Below are 19,440 nucleotides of genomic sequence, written 5' to 3' on the forward strand. Positions count from 1 at the left end.
CCGCTGATTGGCTAGCACTCTTATGGTGGTTTGCCACCATTGGCTGAAATCAGCTACCTCTCATGTTTGGTGGTGGAAACCTGAGAAAATGTGCAGCTGAGGTAGGAGAGACGACCTGTCTGTCTGTCAGCAACTCTGCCCCAGGGAGAATGAGGTGGTCTAAGTGCGGGCATTGAAGTAGAGCTGTATTTCCACCTTAGAGTATAGCTGGTGTTCAGGCCCTCCTGGGACACTCTGTCTGTGGTCTTTGCTTGCCCTTACCTCAACACATCTACACAACTAGATTGGTGTTGCTGGCCAGCCCCCAACTCCCACCCCCATGCACAAATTTGTGCACCAGGCTTCTATTATTAAATGATATACTGATTAAACAATGGAAGAGGTCTGAATTGTAATGTCTTGACCTGCTAACCATTACTGCTTTTTCAAAACTCTGCTTTTGTTTAGACTGTTTCCTTGTTGCATTTTTTAAAAGATAAATCCTATTAAAGATAGGGTAGACATTGAAGCAAGGTAAGAGACACATAGAAAACTTGAGGCCAGTGATTCTCAAACCTGGCTGCATAACAATCCCCTGAGAAGTAGCTTTTAAAAGATATCCAATGCTTGTGCCCCAATACAGACCAATTAAATAAGAATGGGGAAGAGGGTACATCTAGGCATCTGCTTTCTAAAAGCTCCCCATGTGGTTCAAATGTGCAACTACAATTGTGTTGAGAAAATAGTAACAAACAAATGTAATCTACATATTCATATGGAAACACAATCATGCTATCATATCCATTGGTTTAAACAACTAAATTAGGCAATGTCTTCTAAGGAAACATTTTCAAAATTATTTAATATTTTCACCAGGATGGATAAAGAATCAATAGTTCTAATAATACATTAGCTGCATATTTTTATTTTTTAAATTAAATTATGTGATAAATATCTCTCCACTCTTGCTTTGTAAATACTGGTTTGAACTGTGAAAGAATCTAATAGCAAATGTGAAGGTCAAGTATATTACACAAAGTCAATACTAGTCTAAAGCAGTGGCTCTCAAACCGCTGTGGTTCTCTGATTCTAACAGGTATTAGAATCATCTGGAAGGCTTGTTCAAACCCAGATTGCTAGGTCCCAACTCCCGAGTTTCTGATTCACTGGGTCTGAGGTAGAGCCAGATACTTTGCATTTCTGACGGATTCTCAGGTGATGCTGATGCTACTGGTCCAGAGATCATACATTTAGAAACACTGTTCTATATAGAGTAATGGCGAGTGAGGTCAACATCATGATGGAGTCAGAAGACCCTCTTTTTTTCCCTTTAAAGTTGCAAGTTGGACAACTATACAAACAGCTCATAATAGATGTTTGATAAATACTTGATCAATTTAATTTAAAATGCAGATGCATGGGTTCATTCAAGACCAGTCTAATAAGACTCTCTCTTAGAGTGGTCCAGGGATCTGCATTTTAAACAAAATCCTGTGGTGTTTCTCACACACACTAAAGTTTGAGAACCAATACTCTGGTCTCTTATGCATTCAATTATACTATTGCTTCTTTCTGGAATGTCCTTTCTCTTCACCTCTGCACAATCCTGCCCTGTTCTTCAAAGCCCAGCCCAAATACAACTTCTTCTGAGCAGTCTCCTCTGATTTCACGACTATCACACACAAAAGATAGAGTGCTGGGACATGTTGTGTGCTATGGGATGGGGCAGCTGGGACAGTTGGAATGGAGCTGTAGGACTGTCTCTGAGTTTTTCACACCGAAGTTATATGCCTGTGTTTGTGCACATAAATGGAGAACTACCAGGGTTATAAAGAGAGTAAATTTAAGAAGTATTACTATTGAATCTCTTGGTCACTGTAACTATATTTGGGGTAGAGGTGTGGTAGCCATGCCTGGGCAGGAGAGGGGGCATAAAGGGGAGAATGAGACAGAATGGCTGCATATTGGACAACTTCAATTGTGCATTAAGGGAAATGGATAGTAATATTCGCATAGGGGCCTTTCCTACCCAACAGGAGAACAAAATAGGCTACCACCTTATTTAGTTGGTCTTGCACCTGTGATGGGAGATAAGGAACATGGAGGAGTTAGATCAGAACGGATAGTGACATCTGGTAGGGTTGGGGGCTAAACATGGAGCTAATAAGTGACAGAGTTAGAAGTTGATCTCAGGAACTTCTTTAATATCTATGGTGGTTTTCTCTAAGTGTGGTAGCTGTTTTACTGATTAGAATTTGCATTTGTTCCAAGCTCTCCAGACAATATTGGTGAAGACAAATTTAAAATCTATGGATCCACTATGCTGGAATTGTATGTGCAGTGATTATCTACACTTGGACAAATCCTTATAGCCTCCTCCAATTCAGCAGCTAATAGAAATTATACAAACTTATGTCAACCTAGGAACAGATGATACATACATATTTGGGAAAACAAAATGGACCCTCATGACTGAAATTATGCACTTTCTATTACTTTTCATCCTCATCAGTTTACATAAGATAATAAGTCAGCCCATCAATAAATATTCACTGGAAGATTTTAATATATTTGCTCCCATTGGATAGTGGAATTTATACTTTGTCTTAAATATCTCTTACAATTAAGAAAAACAGCAAAAAAGCTAAAACATTGCTTTTTTTTTCTTCCTGAAATGAAATAGAACCACAGAAGGGGTTTAGAGATCATTTAATGCAACCATCTATTTTTTGAGACAGGGAACTGACTGAGCCCAGAAAGACCAACAATTTTAAAAAAATAAATTTACTAGAGGCTCAGTGCACAAATTCATACACCAGTGGGGTCCCTCGGCCTGGCCTGAGGGATTGGGCCAAAACTGGCTCCCCAACATCCCTCATAGGGTCCCGGATTGCAGGTGGGCACGGGACAGGCCAAGGGACCCCACTGGTGCACGATTGGGGCTGGGGAGGGACTCAGGAGGTTGGCCAGCTAGGGTGGGACCCCGGGAGGGCTCCAGGGCATGTCCAGCTCATCTCGCTCAGTCCTGATCAGCCAGACCCCAGCAGCAAGCAAACCTACCAGTCGGAGCTTCTGCCCCCTGGTCAGTGCCCATCATAGTCAGTGGTAGACCAGTCGACTGTCTGCCCCCTGCTGGTCAGTGCACATCATAGCGAGTGGTTGAACGGCCTTAGCATATCATTGGCATATTATGCTATGATTGGTTGAATGGACGACTGGACACTTAGCATATTAGGCTTTTATTATATGGGACTAGAGGCCCGGTGCACAAAAATTTGTGCACTCGGGGGGGAGGGGGGACCCCTCAGCCTAGCCTGTGCCCTCTCGCAGTCTGGGACCCCTCAGGAGATAACGCCCTGCTGGCTTAGGCCTGCTCCTGGGTGGCAGAGGGCAGGCCCAATCCCTAGGTGCAGCCCCTGGTCGGGCTCAGAGCAGGGCCAATTGGGGAGTTGGGGCGCTGCCCCCTGTCATGCACAGAGCAGGGTGGATCGGGAGGTTGCGATGCAACCCCCAGTCACGCTCAGGGTAGGGCCGATAGGGGGGTTGGGGCACTGCCCGCTGTCACACTCAAGGCAGGGTCGATGGGGAGGTTGCGGTGCCACCCCCTGTCACGCACAGAGCAGGGCCCATCAGGGGGTTGAGGAGCTCCCCCCTGTCACTCAGAGAGTAGGGCCGATGGGGGAGTTGGGGCACCGCCCCCTGTCACACACAGAGCAGGGCGGGTCAGGGGGTTGGGGCGCCACCCTCTATCACCTACAGAGCAGGGCCGATCAGGGGGTTGGGATGCCACCACTCTCACACTCACGGCACGGCTGATGGGGAGGTTATGGCTCTACCCCATCACACACAGAGCAGAGCCCGTGGGAGGGGTGGGGGTTGTGGCGCCACCCTCTATCACCCACAGAGCAGGGCCAATCAGGGGGTTGGGGCACCGCCACTGTCACACTCAGGGCAGGGCCGATGGGGAGGTTATGGCTCTACCCTGTCACACACAGAGCAGGGCCTGTGGGGGGGGGGGGGTTGGGCGCCGCACCCTGTCACACACAGAGCCGCAGTGTGATCAGAGGTTGGGGAGCTCCCCCGTATCAGGCACAGAGCAGGGCTGATCAGGAGGTTGGGGCGCCTTCCCCTGTCATGAACAGAGCAGGGCGGATAGGGAGGTTGTGGCCCTGCCCCCTGTCACACACAGAGCGGCAGGGCGATCAGGGGGTTTGGGCGCTGTCCCCTGTCACACTGATCCCGGTGCTGGGAGGCCTCTCGGCTCCCCTGATCCCGGTGCTGGGAGGCATATTACCCTTTTACTATATAGGATAGAGGCCTGGTGCATGGGTGGGGCTGGCTGGTTTGCCCTGAAGGGTGTTCTGGATCAGGGTGGGGGTCCCCACTGGGGTGCCTGGCCAGCCTGGGTGAGGGGATGATGGCTGTTTGCAGCTGGTCACACACCATTCAGGGTAGGGGTCCCCACTGGGGTGCTTGGCCAGCCTGGGTGAGGGGATGATGGCTGTTTGCAGCTGGTCACACACCATTCAGGGTTGGGGTCCCCACTGGGGTGCCTGGCCAGCGTGGGTGAGGGGCTGAGGGCTGTTTGCAGCTGGTCACACACCCTTCAGGGTGGGGGTCCCCACCGGGGTGCCTGGCCAGTCTGGGCGAGGGGCTGAGGGCTGTTTTCAGGCTGGCGGGTGATGGAAGCTCCCAACCGCTCCTTTTTTTCTTTTTTCTTTTTTTAAATTCTGGGCCAGCTTTAGCTCTGAGGCTCCAGCTCTTCGGCCTCCGCTGCTAGAAGTAGGTAATCGAAACAATGTATAACTCCAGCTCTGACTCCAGCTCTGAGATCCCAGCTCGCTGAAAGCTGGTTTCTGGGGTTTTTTTTAGCTTCTATATTTGTTAAAATGTTTCAAACTGCAGGCTCAGAGGCGGCAAGGCAGGCGGGGAACGTTGGAGTCCTCCGTCACTGAAGCAAGCAAGCCTCATGTTAGTTTCAAGCTGCCTGGCTGCTGGCCGCCATCTTGGCTGACAATAAATTTGCATATCTCGATGATTAGCCAATGGGAAGGGTAGCGGTCGTACGCCAATTACCATGTTTCTCTTTTATTAGATTAGATTGGAGTGACATTGGTTAATAGGATCATATTGTTTTCAGGTATAGATTTCTATGCTACGAGATCTGTATATTGCAGTGTGCCCACCCCTCAAAATCAAATCTTCTTCTGTCACTGTCACCTTAAATTAGGCTCCCTACACCCCCCACCACCTTCCTTCTGGCAACCCCACCATAGTTCCCTTTGTGTTTATGAGTTTCAGTTTTATATCCCATATATGAATACAGTGGGGCCTTGACTTACGAGTGCCCCAATAACAAGTTTTTCGAGATACGAGCCATCTCTCAGCCGATTTTTTTTATTTGAGTTGCGAGCTAAAATTCAGGTTACAAGTCAGCTTCAGATACCCCACCGCTAGTTGGCACAGTGAATGTCACAGTGAACGCTACAACATCAGCCCAGCATCACGTGTCTCAGTCGTTCACTGTTGATTTGACATACGAGTAATTTGAGTTACAAGCTCTGTCACAGAACGAATTAAACTCGTAAGTCAAGGCCCCACTGTAAAATCATGTGGTTCTTAGCTTTTTCTGACTGGCTTATTTGACTTAGCATAATATTCTCAAGGTCCATCCATGTTGCTGCAAATGGCAGTATTTCGTCTTTTCTTATGGCTGAGTAGTATTCCATTGTGTATATGCACCACATATTCTTTGTCCAATCCTCTATCTTAGGACACTTTGGTTGTCTCCATGTCTTGGCCACCGTCAACAATTAATTGTTCTAAATCCCTGAACTATTGAGTAACACAGCCAGTGACTAGATTTCTTGTCTCTTGTCAGTCCTGTATTCTTTCTTCCACATGTCAAAATTTAGTGACCATCCCAGCAGCCCAACTCTGTGGAAGTGTCAAACTCACTGACTTCAGTACTGTTTACATTTCTACATAGGGTGCTGGGTTGGGAATGTGGCTTCCGAAATTCACATCAATGTCTATTTTGCAAAGCCTTCACATAAAAGCTAGAAATAGAAAATGTTATAGCAAACTCTATGCCATATACTTTAATAATAGTATGTGCTCTGGAAATGAGGGCCTTATGCCACTATAGCATCACATGGGGTTGTTGGCATTATTCTCCTCTGTGTGTTCCTCCCTCTTGTGTTTGGAGCTCTGGTGTGGGATCCTGGACTTAGGGTGATGAATATTTGGTGCTTGAAAATAAGAGTCAGACATTTTTTGAAACATCAAACTGAAAATCAGGAAAGAAATGGAACTTGCCTAAGCCTTCAATCAGTTTCACCACCTGCTGAACAGCCCATGCAGAAGGACATTCCAGATTTACCTGAAGAACATCCTGAAAGAGTTGAAAAAGTACTTACTGTTGCTCTCCAGTGTCCAAGTGGGAATGTCCTGATAGAAGGATTTTTTAGTCTCTCAGTTCACTGATTCTATTTGACTTGATGATGAAAATTGGGAACCACACATCCCTCTACAGCCTTTCTACTTCCTTTCCCAGAAGGCCTCTGGAAGTGGAGGGAGGCTGGTCACTGCAGGACATAGGAATAACTGTGAATATTGTACTCAATGTGGAAGAAAAAGAGCCAAGCAACTAGAAATGAGAACTACCTGTATTACATAAAATAAGTTATGTCATGATCTTACAGGGTGATAAAGGATTCACATTAAAATTATGCCAAAGCCCGGCCAGTGTGGCTAAGTGGTTGAGCATCAACCTATGAACCAGGAGGTCAAGGTTCAATTCCCAGTCAAGGCACATGCCCAGGTTGTAGGCTCAATCCCCAGTAGGAGGTGTGCAGGAGGCAGCCGATCGATGATTCTCTCTCATCATTGATGTTTCTATCTCTCTTGCCCTCTCCCTTCCTCTCTGAAATCAATTAAAATATTTAAAAAATAAAATTATGCCATAACTTGATTGACCTCAATGCAGTAAACACTTTAATGTTGATATCCATGGGAATATATGGACATAAAGAATTGAGTGCTCTCTACATATAATAATTTTTGGAATGTGCCAGTTTATAATGTACCAAATGAGAACTAGGTAAAAATGTATACAATAAGGCACTGAATAATTTTTTTCCTAGCTGATATCATTTATCAGGATGTTGAAACACAAAGCTATATGACTTTGGTTTCTGACTCTTCAATCCATCTTAATCAAACTATGAAAATTTCCCAATTCAGTGAAATGCTTCAGTCTCTTAAGTAGAAATGTTTGTTCTGCTATATTTCTAGAAATTAAAAACTTTAAAGTAATATTCAAAGCCCTCTACAGCTTTAAAGTACTTTTTGATAGGTATGTATTAATTTTTACTAAACGTTTGATGTTTATATAATTTTTGCTTTGCATTAAATTGTAAAATTTACAAAGTTTCAGGTGTGTCAATGTTTAAAAACTAAATAAAACACATAAAAACTAAAAACAAAACTGCAGGTGTAAAATTTATAACCACACCATCAAAAATTGATTGCTACTATCTTGCAAGCTAAAAAAAACAAACCATTAACTTTAGTAGATCAGCACACTCTCCAAGTGATATTTATTCTCTTCATTTGACATTTGGTGATACCTGCTTTTTTTTTCTGTAATATGCGCATGGAATTATCTTATACTATAGAAAAAGCCCCACCAAACACTCAATTAACCCAGCTGTCACACATCTGTTGCTGTCCCTATAAATGTGGCAATTTGCTTGTAATTACTCTTCTGATAACAATAAAAACCTTCACAACTCTTTTTAATTTCAATAGTCTCTCACTTCCTCCATCCAATCTGCCTCAAGGACTTTGTAATTCAAAGGTTCCATAACATATCCAACTATATTTTTTTTATTTTTCAACTACATTTTATACTCAATATTATTTTGTATTAGTTTCAGTTGTACAGCATAGTGGTTAGACAATCATATACTTTACAGATCGGTCCCTCCAATTTTTCCATGTACACACCTGGTCCCATACATAGTTATTATATTATTAATCATGTTCCCTATGCTGTAATTTACCTCTCTTTGACTAGTCTCTAGCTACCAATTTGTTCTAGGAACTTTACCTTTTTCACCCAGTCCTTTCTCTTTCTTCACTCTGTCAGCTCTTATTCTTTTCTCTGTGTCTATGAGTCTGTTGCTATTTTGTTTGGTCATTTATTTTGTTCTTTAGATTGCACATATAAGTGAAATCATATGGTATTTGTCTTTGTCTGACTTGTTTCACTTAGCATAATACCCCCTAGGACTATGCATCCAGTCTCAAAAAGGTATTCATTCATTTTTATGGACAAGTAGTATTCCATTATATATAATGTACCACAGCTTTTATATCTACTCATCAGGGTGCATATATTCTTTTGGATGAGTATTTTAGTGTTTCTTTGAATATATTTCCAGAAGTGGAATCTCTGGGTTGTAAGGTATTTCCATTTTTAATTTTTTGAGTTAAATCCATACTGTTTTCCACAGTGGCTATACCAATCTGCATTTCCACCAACAGTGCACTAGAGTTCCTTTTTCTCCATATTCTCACCAACACTTTTTGCTTGTTGATTTATTGATGATAGCCATTCTTCCAGGTGTAAGATGATATCTCATTGTGCATTTCTCTGATGACTAGTGATGTTGAGCAACATTTCATATGCCCATCTGTATGTCTTCTTTGGAGAAGTGTCTAATCAGGTCCTTTGCCCATTTTTTAAATTGGATTGTTTGTTTTTCTGGATTTGATCCTCCAAATGGACTTGTAAACAAGTTTAGCATCTACATTTAGTGATTTGGAAACTTACAGATGTGCTCTCAGTATATTCCACTGAATTTCAAAATAAGTACCTAGACTAATTGGAAGTTGTTATTCTACTCCAAACATGACAGTAAACTTGTTGTGAGAGCATAAGTAAATTATATTACTGCTTTGTACTTAAGTTTTCTAACCTGTAATATATGCAGTAAAACTGAGCTTTCCATTCCACTTTATAAAACTTTTGGAGCATAGGGCATTGTTGCTATGGCCTGAATGTTTGTGTCCCCAAAAATTCATATGTTCACAACCTAATAACCACGGTGATAATATTAGGAGGAGGAGGGGTTTTTGAGGGGCCTTTTGGAGTAATCAATATTAGGTCATAAGGGCCAAGTCCTTGTGAATGGAATTGGTGCCCTTATAAAAGAGTTGGCAGAGAAATCTCTAGAACCCTCTGCCATATGAGTTGACAAGAAGTCTGCAACATGGAAGAGGGCCCTAACCCTTCCATTCTGTCACTTTGGTCTCAGGCTTCCAGCTTCCAGAAGTGTGAGAAATAAATTTCTGTTGTTTAAAAGCCACACTGTTTATTGTATTTTGTTATAATAACCGGAACTAGGACAATCTATAATAATAAAAGCACAATATGCTAATTAGAACAGACGTCCTTCCACATCACCTTCCAGATGAAGCTGGGCTGCGAGAGAAGCCCTGGTCCTGAGTGCCAGAGGGAAGCCAGTGCTGGCAGCCGGGGGAAGGAAGGCCTACTCTTGCACCTATTTCGTGCATCAAGCCTCTAGCGGTTATATAAATTTCCTGGGGCATCAACTATGTCATGGCTATAGTTTCTCCTGGAAATTTGAAATATACAAGTCTACTAGCACAGCTCTTTCTTAATAAGTAAATAATAAATATTGCCATTTATTTGCATTACACTTTATATTATTCAAAAGGGTTTTAATAAATTAAGGAATTAATTAAGTACCTGCTATGTGCCAGGCACTGTGCTAGGTGCTAGAACTATAAAAATGATGAAAATCCAGTACCTTGCTTTTGAGACAGCCCCATAAATAAATTTTTTCTTTCCTGCTTAAAGTCTGAGCCCATTGAACTGTAGGCATGCTAGTAATTTGATATATACTAAAATATCAACTTTATTTCTCATAAAACTGATATTAAAAAATATGATACTCTGCCCAGCCAGTGTGGTTGAACATCATCCCATGAACCAGGTCAGATAACTTGCCTGCGTTTTGGTAAGGGGTGTGCAGGAGGCAGCTGATTGATGTTTCTCTTTCAGCGATGTTTCTATCTCTCCTTTTCCCTTCCTCTCTCTGAAATCAATAAAAACATAATTTTAAAAACATCTTTAAAAAGAACATGATTCTCCTAAGGCCAAGTGTACTTCAGAATCTGAATCCCAAAATTAATTATAAATTTAACCATTTAGCAGAATGAGACTTGGCAAAATAGAAATAGTTCTTGGAGAACAGAGCAGGCCACATATTCCCTGCAGTCAGCTGCCCCCAAGGAGGCAGGGGAGAGGAAAGGGCTGCAGTAGACATGCTTAATTTCTGTATCCAAAGTCACCAATCAAAGACTTTACTCCTCTCCAATCCCTAGTTAAGAATGAGTAAGGAATAGATAGAGGCCGCGTGTGCTATGCTAATGGATGTTCTTGCACCTGGAAGGAAACATCAGGAGTGGAGAGGAAGCATTCCCCCACCAGCACCTGTTCTCAAGGACCTCATTTCATTTATTCACAAAAACCCTGCAAGGTAAATAGAATTGATTATTTTACCAGTCCTTTATAAGAGAAATCAGAGATCTAGAAAAGCCACACAGCTAGGTTGAAATCAAGAGGATATCTAAACTCCTATGGTATGAATTTGAATATTGTTATCAATGAAATTAGATCACAGACTCGTAAATACAATGCTACATTTTTCTTCTTTTGCAAGCAAATCACGGGCTTTGATTGCAAGTGGTTTCGTGACTACCTGAGGTTTTGACAAAAGTATCATCTTGGGTATAGATGGTGTTATTTGCAAATTAGAATCTCCTACCATCAAAGCAGATACGTTTTAAAAAATTAAATGCCACGATAGTAAACTTTTACAGGAAAAGCAGCCAGGCAAAGGTGTTACAAATAGATAAGATAGATGAAATAAAACCAGGGAGTTATCCAATGCTCAATATAAAAAAAAAATGCTTAATTTGGTCAACTGGCACTGAGCATTTATAATAGTTATAAGAGTCACTAATACTTATTGAGCATCTGATATTTGGGGTTCTGGCTAAACACTATGTGTATAATCTCTTTAAATTTTTACAATATGTGTTCAAAGAATTATTTTCTCTTTTTTCCAAATAGGAAAACAGACTTAGGTAGTTCAAGTGACTTATCTAGTTTTCACATAATCACTTAATATGCGGTAGTGTCAGAATTTGAATCCAATACGTCTGACTCCAGAGCCTAACTGATCTGTCAGCTAAGAGCAGTGGGGAATTACATCTAAGACAGTGACCTTATTTTTAAGCATATAATACAATTAGGTACACATGAAAAATATTTAAAAGGCTGAAAAATGTTTATAGTACACAGGTGAGCACAAATTAACATATTAAAAAGTACATAAACCCTGAGAAGAGCTGTAATGAAAAAGTGATCAGACAAAATTGAAACAGACTCATAGACACAGAAACTGAACTAGTGGTTGCCAGATGGTAGTGGCATTTGAGGGACTGGGTGTTAAAGATGAAGGGATTGAGAAGTACAAATTGGTATTTACAAAATAGTCGTGAGGATGTAAAGTATAGCATAGGGAATATAGTCAATAATATTGTAATAACTGTGTATAGTGCCAGGCGGGTACTGAAAATATCGAGGGGAACACTATGTAAAGTATATGATTGTGTAACCACTAAGCTATACACCTGAAACCAATGCAAAATAAAATGTAAAGAAACAATAGAAAAGTGATCAGAGCAGAGAATTAAGCTGACACGCATTTGCTAACAGTCTGAGTTATTTAAAGATGGGATAAGGTGCATCAGGAAGTAGTAAATTCTTATCATGGGAGGGGCTTCCCACACAGGCAGGATGGACAAACACTTGAGAGATCAAATTGGGTTGTTGTAAGTGGCATCTAAAATCCCCCCAGTCCTGAGATTCTATGATGTAATCAACTTACTTGTCAACTTATTTTGAATAACAACTATGTGCCAAGTACTGGGATAAGCTCCCCGCACAAATGGGAATAAGACATACCCTGGAAATAAGACATTCCAGTGAGAATGTCTTTAGTACAAACTGAGAAATGTAGGATTACATGTGATAAGGCATAACAGCAAGGAAGATTTACACCTAATCCAAACTGGGAAGGAGAATTAAAAGGGAAAGCAGAGGCTTCTTAGAGGTGATGCCTAAACTAACCCTTGAAGGAAGAGTAAAAATTAGGTGTTTCAGTTACCAATTGCAATGCGACAAACTATTTCTAAAATGTAAAACAAATATTTTATCACTAGAGCCCCGGTGCACAAAATTTGTGCACTTGGGGGGTCCCTCAGCCCAGCCTATGACCTGTCGCAGTCCGGGACCCCTCAGGGAGCAGGCCTAAGCCATCAGTCAGACATCTTTTGCGCTGCTGTGGAGGCGGGAGAGGCTCCCGCCACCGCCGCTGCACTTGCCAGCAGTGAGCCCGGCTTCTGGCTGAGCGGTGCTCCCCCTGTGGGAGCACACTGACCACCAAGTGGCAGCTTTTGCGTTGAGCCTCTGCCCCCTGGTGGTCTGTGCACATCATAGCAACTGGTCGTTCCACTGTTTGGTTGATTTACATATTAGCCTTTTACTATATAGGATATCTCATAATTTGGGTACTTACTTAGCAGCAAGCCTAGTTTGGAGGATGCAAGACAGTTTCTCTCACATGCCTGGTACCTTGGAGGGAATGACTTTGATGACTGTTCTCAGCTAGAATACTCCTCATCTCCATGAAGTCTCAGGGCTTCTCCATAAGATCCCCCACCTACCGGTAGGGTAGGTGGATTCTTATGGCTCCAATAACAAGTGCCTCAAGCAATCAAGGTACAAGCCACAAGGCTTCCTATAACTTAGCTTTAGACGTCAGCCAGTATCACATTCAATGCAAATTATTGGGTTCACATGGGTCAGTGTGTGAGGGGACACACAAGTCTATAAATATGGGGTAGCACTGCTTATTGGAGGCCGTGCTGGAGACTGTTACCACACCAGGCTAAGAGGCCTGGGAGATTGGGATGGTACAGTTTTCACCAAGAAGGAATATCATAATCAAAGGCAATGAGGCTTACAAGAATAAAGCCTAAGAAACAAGGTGGCTGCTGTCACCAGCACAAACCTGCGCCAGCTGAGGGGGAAACCCAGGCTACATCCCCCTGCTCCTCTTTGCTGCTGCCAGATCCAGCATCCTGGGCCCCACATAGTGCACCTAAAACCAACAATGAGTACTCATTCCAACAGCCTGTTAAAACATAGCGAACTACTATAAAGTTCTAGATGTGCAGACATGCCTCAGCCAAGGATATTAAAAAGGCACATCAGGTCCTAGCCAGTTTGGCTCAGAGGATAGAGCGTCAGCTTGCAGAGTGAAGGGTCCCAGGTTCTATTCCTGTCCTGGGACGTTTCTATCTCTCCCTCTCCCTTCCTCTCTGAAATCAATAATAATATATATTTTTAAAAAGATCTATCAGAAATTGGCACTGAAGTGGCATGCAGATAAAAATCCTGAGAATAAAGAAGTGGGGAGAAAATTTAAACAAGTAACTGAGGCAAATGAGGTGCTTTTACTAGCTAAAACATGGGACATCTATGACAAATGTGGCAAAGGATGAAATGGGGAAGATGGAGGTGAGTTATTTTGACAGTCCCTTCGAGGTGGCCTTCGCATTCTTTAACTCAGATGATGCCTTCAGCTTTTTAGTGGAAGAAATCCATATCCATTCAACCTTTTTGAAAACCTACTTAAGGGTTTTGGGGAAAACAGGAGCTGAGACACGGAGTCATTTTCCTCTGCCTTCAAGTGGATTTCCATATTTTGGAGAGTTTTCCTCTTCTTTTTTCCTGATACAGGGGTTATTTATTTATTTATTTATTTATTTATTTATTTATTGAGTTTTCTTCTTTTGATGCACGATTTACTTCCTTCTCTTCACTAGTTCACAGGAGCCTCATTTCAATCTCTTCCACATCATTGGATGACTGGGAGGGACAATTTCAAATCTATGCCAACTTTTACTAAAATCATTAGTGTCAGAAAAATTACTACAAAGAGAATTGTCAAGAATGGTTAAGAAAGGGTACAAGTTGAAGAGAACCAGTTCAAGTCCTTAATGATAAATGATAAGGAGCAGCTGCTAAGCTTGGGTAATTCAATGCATATATTTAAGAGAAATGTTAACTACAATAAGCTACATTTGAGGGTTAACAGAAACATGTTTTTGAAGATTTCAAATGAACTCAACTTTCACAATAACTGTGCCTATCTAAATTATTCATATCCAGCTCCTCGGGGTCCTGTTTGTCAAAGACTTTTGAGTATTGTTGGGACCACATAATAGGCCCATTTGTTTTGTCTTTAAAATTGTTGTAAACTGCTGTATGGACTTGGCTTTTTTTTTATTAAGTAATCCAAGGTGGTCATGACTCTTTTGTACCCTAACAGCAGCACAAACCTACTTTTCCATTGTATTTGAAGCAAAAAAACAAGTAGTGTCAGCTTTGTGTGAAGTTAACATTGCTGGGATGAATCATCTACAAACATAATTTTTTTATTTTCATAATTTAGTAGTGACAAATATTAATGCATTATATTAATGCAATATAATGCAATATATTTCTGTTTTAATAGAAATTGAGGATGCTTTCTAGTTGTGCATGAATACTACAAACTTTGTATTTTTTTTACATTCAATATTATTTTGTATTCCAACTTAGTAAGTTCTGACAATTGTTTAAATATATAATATTAAGCTTAGATTTGAAAAAGTAAAGCTGGTAAACAAGGTCTTTGCCATTTTTTTAAAAATACAAATATGAATGTGTTTGGTACATTAAAGAATTACTGAGAAACACCAAATCAGGAAGTACTGTAGTGTTGTGGTTAAGGGTACAGCCTCTAGGGTTAGGCTCCAGAACCAGTTATATTCCTCAATGCAGATTTTGTATCCTAAAACTGAGCTGCCCAAGGTTATTAATTAAATTAAATTAGTTAGTTAATTAAATTACTATTTCAGCTCCAGAATCTCACCTTAAGCACATTAGCCACATTTCAAGTGCTCAATAGCCATATGTAGCTAGTGGCTACCATATTAAACAATGCAAATAGAGAAAATTTCCACCACCACAGAAAGTTCTATTGAGCACAAGTGTGCTAGAAGCTCTTTTAATAGACTACTATTTAACTCAACACATTAACCCTATCCCCCTTGCAAAACCAATTAATGCTCAAGAAATAATGAAATTCATGGGTAACCACACATTTCTTCACAAATCAGTTTAACTGTTTGCTTATTAAAAGTTAATTGTATTTGTTTCCAAACCTGTGTATTCCAGTTCACTTTTTTATTGCAATTATGTAATTTTGTTGAATTTGTCAACAAATCAAATATGGATGAGAAAAGTCTTCTATGCAAATTAAATTGAATGCCTTATTAAGAATAAAGACAAGGTAAAATTTATTTGCTATAGAATTTGACATGGGATAGAAAATTATAAGATACTAGAGGCCCAGTGCACGAAATTCGTGTACTCAGAGGGAGGGGGTTCTGTCAGCCCGGCCTGTGCCTTCTCACAGTCTGGGAGTCCTCAGGGGATGTCCAAGTGATGGCTTAGGCTCAAGGAGCGGGCCTAAGCCGTCAGTTGGATATCCTTAGCAGTGCTGCGGAGGCGGGAGAGGCTCCCGCCACTGCTGCTACACTCGCCAGCCATTAGCCCAGCTTCTGGCTGAGCGGTGCTTTCCCTGTGGGAACATACTGACCACCAGGGGGCAGCTCCTGCATTGAGCGTCTGCCCCCCAGTGGTCAGTGTGCGTCATAGCAACTGGTCATTCCGCCGTTCGGTCTATTTGCATATTAGTCTTTTATTATGTAGGATTTGAAGTAGAAATGTCTAGAATTTTATAATCAGCTCACTTCAAGAGAGTCTTATCCACTTTATTTATTTATGTATTCTTTTTTTTATTTTTTTCTATCCACTTTATTTTTTGGTTACTTCTCACCTGAAGATATTTTTTTCATTGAGACATATTGACTGGTTGCCACCCACACATAACCTGACTAGGGTTGGAGATTGAACCTGCAACCCAGATACATGCCCTTGACCAAAAATCGACCCATGACCCTTCAGTGCATGGACCAACACTCTAACCACTGAGCAATAGCGTCCAGGACATTTACTTCCACTTTAAAGAACCTGAAACTGAGCCTGGCCAGTGTGGCTCAGTAATTGAGCATATATCCATGCACCAAGAGGTCACATGCCTGAGTTGCAGGCTTGATCCTCAGCAGAGGGGTACAGGAGGCAGACGATTGATGTTGATCCATCAATGTTTCTATTTCTTTCTTTCTTCCTCTCTCTCTAAAATCAATAAAAAATATTTTTTAAAAACCAAACAAAAGCTCTGAAACTGAAAAGTCTTAGACAATACAATTATGAGTGTGATTTATAAAAGAAAGATAAAGCTGGACTCCAATAAATATAACCACTTATCAAATGACGGGTAAATGAAACACACATAAACCTAGCTGGTGTGGGTCAGTGGTGAGCATTAACCCATGCACCAGGAGGTCACTGATTCGATTCCCAGCCATGCTTGGGTTGCAGGCTCAATCCCCACAAGGGGGCATGCAGGAGGCAGTTGATCTATATTGATGTTTTTCTCGCATCAATATCTCTATCTCTTTCTTCCTCTCTCTAAAATAAAAAAAAATAAAATAAAGTAAAAAAATAAACACACGATATCCTACATTAATATAAATATATGTATAGAGACAATCAGACATTGTATACTCCCTAATTAAAGAAGGCAACACAACATATAAAGTAAGTCCTTAAAAAATACAAACCTTTAGATACAATCAAGTCTCTAAATCCATTTTATAGAAAATGCAGAAGACAAAGGATCTTGTTAAACTACACACACCATGGGAAGGCAATCTGCAAAATCCATACTGTGGGAAACTCTACAAGACAAATGATCAGGTTTCTTCAACACATTGCAAAGAGAGAGATGGAGGGGTAACTGATAGATTAAAATAAATGTAAGGTCCTTGGAAGATGGCGGCAGATAAGTGGAAGCTACAGTGACATTCTTCCATGATCAAACTGGAATTACAACTAAAATACATAAAAATTATCCTGAATAACCAATTGAAGACTAGCTGGAGAGAACCCTTAAAATCAAGGACTTGAAGAAGAGACCGCATCAAGACTGGTAGGAAGTGTGAAGGTGTGAGAGGGCTGACCAGGCTCCCACAGGTAGCAGCTGAAGATCTGAAGGAATATCTCAGCTGCAGGGGTTCCCCTGGTGAACACTGGGGTCTAAACCCCAATCCAGGCTCCCAAGCCCAGTGCACTAGAACTGGGAAAGGTGCCCACATAACATCTGGCTGTGAAAAGCACCAGGGGCTCTGTTAGGCAGAGACAGAGGCTAGATACCCAGATATCCCTTTAAAGGGCCAATGCACTGAATTTCAGATGCAGCCACTTAACTTGGGCTCCAGCAGTCGGAGGGCACAGAGGACTAGAGCTATGTGATCTCCAAGGGGAGAGAGAAGAGAGGGACAACCTTCTGGGATCCTGGTGCTGAGTCATTCCCCCATATAGCAGAAACCATCTTTCTCAGGCAGAGTTTTCCCACCAATATAGCTTTTGCCTGGGGGAAAGAAATTGCCCCACCAGCTGGAAACACTTTTGCCCCATCCTGTGGAGTTTATGCTCTGCAGCAAAGTAGGAATAGAGGGATCATATCTCAACACAATAAAGGCCATATGTGACAAACCTACAGCCAACATCATACTCAATGGGTAAAAACTAAAACCACTTCCCCTAAGAACAGGAACAAGACAGGGATGCCCACTTTCATCACTCCTGTTCGACATAGTACTGGAAGGCCTATCCACAGCAACCAGATAAGAAGAAAATAAAAGGCATCCGAATTGGAAAGGAGGAAGTAAAAGTGTCATTCTTCGCAGATGACATGGTAATGTACATAGAAAACCCTAAAGACTCCACCAAAAACTACCAGATTTAATAAATGAATTCAACAAAATTAACACCTAGATATAAGTGGCATTTTTATATACTAATAATAAACTCTCAGAAAGGGAAACTAAAAAAAAAAAATCCCATTTACCATTGCATCAAAAAAATTAAGATACTTAGGAATAAACTAAACCAAGGAGGTAAAAGACCTGTACTCAGAATACTATAGGACCAGTGAATAAAATAGATCCTGAGACATAGAAGCATGGAACAGACTGACAAATCTCAGAGGGAAGGTGGAAGGGTATGGGTGAGGGTGGGAAGAAGATTAACCAAAGAACATTTATGCATATATGCATAACCCATGGACACAGAAAACAGTGTGGTGAAGGCCTGGGAGGTCTGGGGTGGGGTGGAATGGGTCAATGGGGAAAGAAAGAGGACATCTGTAATACTTTCAACAAAAAAGATAATTTTTTTAAAAAGAAGAAGAAATGTAAAAGATAGAGCAACTAATCACAATGCTACACCTTATTTGGTTCCTAATTCACATATAGTGTACAACTTGTACAACCATAGATTTTTGGATGTTATTAAGGGAATTAATATTATAGGTGAAATAATTGTATTGCCATTATGTTACCAACAAGAGATACATACTGAAATATTTACAGATGACTAGGACCTGCTTAAATATACTATGGGAGGGAGGTAGTGGATTGAGGTATGGATGAAGCATGATGGATTGATTGTTATTGGGGCTGGGTATTGGGTACATAGCATTCACCATACAATTCTATTTACTTTCTGTATACTTTAAATTCCACCTGGCTGGTGTGGCTCAGTGTTTGAGCATTGACCCATGAACCAGGAGGTCACAGTTGGATTCCTGGTCAGGGTTCATGCCCAGGTTGTGGGCGAGATCCCCAGTAGGGGGTGTGCAGGAGGCAGCCAATCAATGGTTCTCTCTCATCACTGATGTTTCTATATCTCTCTCCCTCTTCTTTCCTCTCTCTGAAATCAATAAAAACATATTAAAAAATCCCCATAACACAAGTTTGAAACAATAAAAGGCATCATTTTTCTCACCAATGTTTTCTATTAAGAGACTAAGTTCAATAGCATCTGATGAGGACAATGAAAACAAATAAATAAATAAAGATTAAGACCATTTTAATTATTTTCAATAATATCAAATCAAAATTTAAAAATATATATTTACCTGCTTCAAACACAGGCTGAAGTCAATACAGTCTGCCAAGTGGGTATTCCACACTGGTTCTGGAATCAGCACTGATTCTAATCCCAGATTTGCCACTAACTAATTGCATTGCACTTGGACAATTTATTTAATGTTAATAAACCTCAGTTTCCTTATCTGTAAAGTGGAAGGAAGAATGGAATTACCTACGTCGTAACGTCATTGT

At 41.1% G+C, this 19,440-nt stretch overlaps 1 long non-coding RNA gene and 1 pseudogene across 1 annotated transcript in view; one reads left to right on the forward strand and one right to left on the reverse strand.

Moving 5' to 3' along the window:
- LOC132224361 (uncharacterized) overlaps positions 1-19,440 on the reverse strand; it is a 1,115,498-nt gene that overhangs the window by 45,772 nt on the left and 1,050,286 nt on the right. The gene's annotated exons all lie outside the window — the stretch shown is intronic.
- Positions 1-19,440, forward strand: part of LOC132224565 (dnaJ homolog subfamily B member 6-like) — a 64,255-nt pseudogene that overhangs the window by 37,859 nt on the left and 6,956 nt on the right.

Source organism: Myotis daubentonii, chromosome X (assembly GCF_963259705.1).
Source record: "Myotis daubentonii chromosome X, mMyoDau2.1, whole genome shotgun sequence".
NCBI lineage: Eukaryota > Metazoa > Chordata > Mammalia > Chiroptera > Vespertilionidae > Myotis > Myotis daubentonii.